Genomic DNA, 6,351 nt, shown 5'->3' on the forward strand with positions numbered 1-6,351 from the left:
GTGACCAGCAACTACAAGGTGTAGAAAGTCCTACCGTGGTACCTGTCTGGGACACTGTTTGTTTGGGCCTACCATATTTAGCCCAATTTAGTTCGGGTGGTTTTGTGCCACCATTGCTTATAACCTGTGAGCTTTCTCACTTTTATCAGCATAATATTAAAAGTTATGTTTTAGGTTTTATCCTTTTTCATTCTCTGATCCAGCTAATTTCGTTCAATTACTGTGGATTCACAATTTGGTATACTGCTATTTACCCCAACCATTGAAAATGGCTAAAACATTGAAATCCAGCCATGGTCAGTGCAGCTGTAGCACCAATCATTGGCTGGAGCTGGGTGACCTCTGTTTCACCCACCCCCAGCTCTGATTGGAGACCGGCCTTGTGACTCATCTCTTCAATCACTGTGGATCTGGGGCCGGAGACCACTCCCTCAGCTTCACTCCGGCGTATGTGGAAGCTGAGAACGATCGGTAAGTTATAACGCCCCTGCCCCCTTTCAGCTGCCGCCACTGCCCCCCCACCCATTACTACAGGATGGGGACATTACTATAGAATAGGGACAAGGTGGGCACATGATTATAGCATGGGGACAAGGTGGACACACGACTATAGGATAGGGACAAGGTGGGAACATGACTATAGGATGGGGACAAGGTGGGCACATGACTACAGGATGGGGACAAGGTGGGCACATGACTATATGACTATAGAATGGGGACAAGGTGGGCACATGATTATAGGATGGGGACAAGGTGGGCACATGACTATAGGATGGGGACAAGGTGGGCACATGATATAGGATGGGGACAAGGTGGACACATGACTATAGGATATGGACAAGGTGGGCACATGACTATAGGATGGGGATAAGGTGGGCACATGACTATAGGATAGGGACAAGGTGGGCACATGACTATAGGATCGCGACAAGGCTGGGGACATTACTAAAGGATGGGGACATTACAAGGATGGGCATAATATTATTGGATGGGGACATTACTATAGGATGCGGTAAAGGCTGGGGAGATTACAAGGATGGGCACAATACTATAGAATGGGGACATGGCTGGGGACATTACTATAGGATGGGGACTAGGATGGACACAGTACTACAGGATAGGGACATTACTAAAAGGGGAAAAGGATGAGAAACATTACTATAGGATAGGGATAAGGCGGGGGACATTACTATAAGATGGGGACAAGGCTGGGGACATTACTATAGGATGGGGACATTACTATAAGATGGGGACAAGGATGGACACATTGCTACAGGATGGGCACATTATGATAAGATGGGGACAAGGCTGGGGACATTACTATAGGATAAGGACAAGGTGGCCACATTACTATAGGATAGGGACATTACTGTAGGATGGGCAAATTACTATAGAATGGGACAACTATATGATGGGGACAGTACTACAGGATAGGGAGATTGCTACAAGGGGACAAAGATGGGGAACATTACTATAAGATGGGGACAAGACTGGAAACATTACTACAGGATGGGCACATTACGATAAGATGGGGACAAGGCTGGGGACATTACTATAGGATGGGGACAAGGATGAGCTCATTACTGTAGGATGGGGACTAGGATGAGGCACAATACTACAAGGGGACAAGGATGGGCACATTACAACAAGATGGAGAACATTACTAAAAGATGTTGGCTAAAATTTCCATATAGTGATAATTGTAACACTATTAGTTACAAGAAAGGGATAAAATGTAAAAAAAAAACCCAAAAAATAAAATAAGGCATGACTTTTTTTTCTACCATCAAATTTTTTATATATTTAACCCTTTAGTGACGGAGCTAATTTTCACCTTAATGACCAGACCAAATTTTGCAATTCTGACCAGTGTCCCTTCATGAGGTTATAACTCTGGAACGCTTCAACGGATCCCGGTGATTCTGAGATTGTTTTTTCGTCACATATTGGACTTCATGTTAGTACCAAATTTAGGACAATATTTTTTGCGTTTATTTATGAAAAAAATTGAATATTGGCAAAAATTTTGAAAATTTAGCAATTTTCAACTTTTGAATTTTTATACCGTTAAACCAGAGATTTCTGTGACACAAAATAGTTAATAAATAACATTTCCCACATGTCTACTTTACATCAGCACAATTTTGGAAACAAAATTTTTTTTTGTTAGGAAGTTAGAGGGGTTCAAAGTTTATCAGCAATTTCTCATTTTTACATCAAAATTTACAAAACCATTTTTTTAGGGACCACATCATATTTGAAGTGACTTCGATAGGCCTAGATGACAGAAAATACCCACAAGTGACACCATTCTAAAAACTGCATCCCCCAAAGTACTCAAAACCACATTCAAGAAGTTTATTAACCCTTCAGGTGCTTCACATGAACAAAAGCAATGTGGAATGAAAAAAAGCAAAAATTAAATTTTACCTAAAAATGTTGCTCTAACCCAAATTTATTCACTTTTAGAAGAAATAACACAACAAAATGGACCCCAAAACTTGTTCCCCACTTTCTTATGAGTGCGCCGATACCCCACATGTGGTCAGAAACCTCTGTTTGGACAAATGGGAGCGCTCGGAACAGAAGGAGCAATATTTGAATTTTGGAAAGCAAATTTGGCTGAAATAGATTGCGGGCACCATGTTGCATTTACAGGTCCGCTAAGGTACCTAAACAGAAGAAACCCCTCACAAGTGACACCATTTTGGAAACTAGACCCCTCAAGGCTTCTATCGAGGGGTATAGTGAGCATTTTAGATCCACAGGTACTTCACAGATTTTGTTAACGTTACGTTGTCATATTGAAAATTTTAATAATTTTCTCAAAAATGTTGCTTTAGCATCAATTTTCTCACTTTTTCAAGAGGTAATTCCAAAAATTTGACCTCAAGGTTTGTTAACCACTTTTTTATGAGCGCGGTGATACCTCACATGTGGTCTGAAACCTTTGTTTGGACAAATGGGAGGGCTTGGAACGAAAGGAGCAATATTTGAATTTTGGAAAGGAAATTTGGCTGAAAAAGATTGCAGGCACCATGTCGCATTTGGAGGTCCCCTAAAGTACCTAAACAGCAGAAACCCCGCACAAGTGACCCCATTTTTGAAACTAGGCCCCTCAAGGAATTTATCTAGATGTTTGGTGAGTACCCTGAACCCCCAGGTGCTTTACAGAAGTTTATAACGTTGAGCCATGAAAAAAAAAAAAAAAAAATTTTACCACAAAATTGTTATTTCAACCAGGTAGCTTTTTTTTTTACAAAAGTAAAAGGAAAAAATTCAGCATAACATTTATTGTGCAATTTCTCCTGAGTTTGGCGATACCTAATATGTGGTGGAAATCAACTGTTTGGGCGCATGGCAGGGCTCGGAAGGGAAGGAGTGCCATTTGACTGAACATTTGGCTGGAATCAATAGCGGACGCCAGGTTGCATTTGGAGAGCCCCTGAGGTGCCTAAACAGTGGCGGTCCCCCACAAGTGACCCCATTCTGGAAACAAGACACCTCAAGGCTTTTATCTAGGTGTATATTGAGCAGTTTGAATCCACGAGTACTTCACAGAATTTGATAAGCTTAGGTTGCCATATTGAAAATTTTCATTTTTTTTCACAAAAATGTTGCTTTAGCATCAAATTTCTCACTTTTTCAAGAGACAACAACAAACCGTGGACCCCACAGGTTGTTATCAAATGTCTTATGAGCACAGGGATACCCCACATGTGGCCAAAAACCTCTGTTTGGATAAATGGGAGGGCTTGGAATGGAGGGAGCACCATTTGAATTCTGGAAAAGTTAAAATAAATTGCGGGCACCATGTCACATTTGCAGGGCCCCTTGGGTACCTATACAGCAGAAACCCCCCACAAGTGACTCCATTTTGGAAACTGGATTTTATTCAGGAATATAGTAAGCATTTTGAATCCACAGGTACTTCACAAAAATGTTGCTGTAGCAACAAATGTCTCACTGTTAGGCTATGTGGCCATGATCCAGCGACACGGCGTCTAGTACACAGTGTCAGCCTCCTGCAGAGATGTGAGTGTTGTCCACGGGAGAACGCAGCTGCCCATGCCCACGATTTGGGTTCAGGCTGCTGTGGAGCTCTGCGCTACCTGCAGAGAACACTCATCTCCGCAGCATAAATTGACATGCTGAGGCTCGGGAAGCTGCGCCACAGGTCAGTTTATGTGGCGGAGAAAAGAAGCACATTGGGCACGGGATTTCTAAAAATCCTTCCACTGTGCTTCTACTGCACAACGCAGCGTTATGGATGCAGGGAAAACACTCTGCGCCCAAAACGCTGCAAACCCTGATTGTGGGCACACAGCGTAAAATGATACAATGGATGAATGGATAGATGTCAAACATATATAACGTCCCACCCCCTGCATATTCTAAGCTGGCGCCCTTTAGTGCCTTTCATGTGGCACTAAAGGGTGCCTAGCCTTGTATTTAGCCCCCCAAAAAATTAATAATTAAAATAAACGACGTGGGGTCCCCCCTATTTTTGATAGCCAGCTAGGGTAAAGCAGACAGCTGTAGCCTGCAAACCACAGCTGACAGCTTCACCTTGTCTGGTGATCAATTTGGAGGCCTCCCCAGGCGTTTTTTTTTTAAAAAAAAAAAAACGTGGGGTCCCCCCCAAATTAGATCACCAGCCAAGGTGAAGCGGACAGCTGGGGTCTGGTATTCTCAGGGTGGGAAGAGCCATGGTTATTGGACTCTTCCCAGCCTAAAAATAGCAGGCCGCAGCCGCCCCAGAAGTGGCGCATCCATTAGATGCGCCAATCCTGGCGCTTCGCCCCAGCTCATCCCGCGCCCTGGTGCGGTGGCAGACGGGGTAATATATGGGGTTGATACCAGCTGTAATGTCACCTGGCATCAAGCCCTGGGGTTAGTGATGTCACGGCATCTGAACAGATACCCGACATTACTAACCCAGTCAAGTAATAAAAAAAAATAAAGACAAAAAAAAAAATTATTTGAAAAAAAAAACTCCGAGACATTCCTCTTTTACCAATTTATTGAAAATAAAGAAATTCCGGTCGCTGTAATCCATTTTGGAGGTCCCACGCCGACTCTGGATCTTCTAGAATATGGGGGGCACGTTCAGGGAACGTATCCCCCATTTTCTGGAAGAGCAAGCTCTCCATGAGCAGTGTGGGTGCAGTAATCTGAGAATACTGCACTCACACTGCCCCGGTCCAACCTAGGGCAGAGTGACCTGCAGTAACCTCATTCCAGAATATGAGGGGCACGCTCACAGAACGTATCCCCCATTTTCTGGAACAGCAGTCTCTCCATGTGAGGAGTGTGACTGCAGATTACCGCACTCACCCTCCCCCGGTCCACAGTGGAGCCTGTGCAGCAGCGACGTCAGGGTCCCTGCTTGCAGGGATCCAGCTGACAGCCGCTGTCTGCGCATGCGCCGCCAGCATTGAAGAAGGAGGCGGCGTGATCGCGGGACGGATCACCAGCAGAAAGGTAACGTATGACCGGGGGCTGGGGGGGGTGACGGGGGGTGACCTAGCGGGACCTGGGGACACCTTTCTGTCGCATGTGACGTGTCACATGCGGCAGAAAGAGCAGAATGAATGCGGCCGCGCGCTGTGCGCCGCCATCTTCCACACTCCGGAGGGGGGAGGGGGGTGGTGGCTCTGGAGAACCGGAGGGGGCTCCGGTGACCAGAGGGCTCCGGTGGACCGGAGGAGGGGTCAGGGGGAGGACATTTCCCTCCAATCTGAAATGTTTGATCATTTCAGATCGGAGGGAAATGACTGCAGAGCCGGCGGCGGCGGCAGTTTTCTGTGCGCTTCGGCGCCATTTTGAGTGCTCCGGAGGGGGGGTAGCGGTGGGGGGGACTCTCCGGTACCGGGGGCTTTGGGGGCACTAGGGGTTTAGATTTCTTTCTCATCTGACATGTTTGATCATGTCAGATGAAAAAGAAATCCGTTTTACCGGCCATTTCTTTTTTTTTCATGTGTTCGTCGGTATACAGTGTATACCGCCGATCACATGATCGGGGTCCAAAAAAAACACCCCGATTCATAATCTGGGGGGTCTCAGCTACCCCCGGTAGCTGAAACCCCCGAGATTTTCGGTCGCTGGGGGGCGCTACAGGGTTTTTTCGGGCCGCCGCTTTAAAGCGGCGGAACAGAATAAGTACCCTGTTTTGCCGCCGCTTTAAGTCGTACGGCCGTCGTTATGAGGTTAAACAAAGAATGTACACATTTATTATAATAAACAAGTGAAAAATGTTCAAAATTAGTGATCCAAAGGTGTGTAAAAAAAAAAAAAAATACGGTACCAATAAAAATGTCACTTTGTCCTGCAAAGAATGTGCCCCCCCAA

Source organism: Anomaloglossus baeobatrachus, assembly GCF_048569485.1.
Source record: "Anomaloglossus baeobatrachus isolate aAnoBae1 chromosome 5 unlocalized genomic scaffold, aAnoBae1.hap1 SUPER_5_unloc_5, whole genome shotgun sequence".
In the NCBI taxonomy this organism is placed as follows: domain Eukaryota; kingdom Metazoa; phylum Chordata; class Amphibia; order Anura; family Aromobatidae; genus Anomaloglossus; species Anomaloglossus baeobatrachus.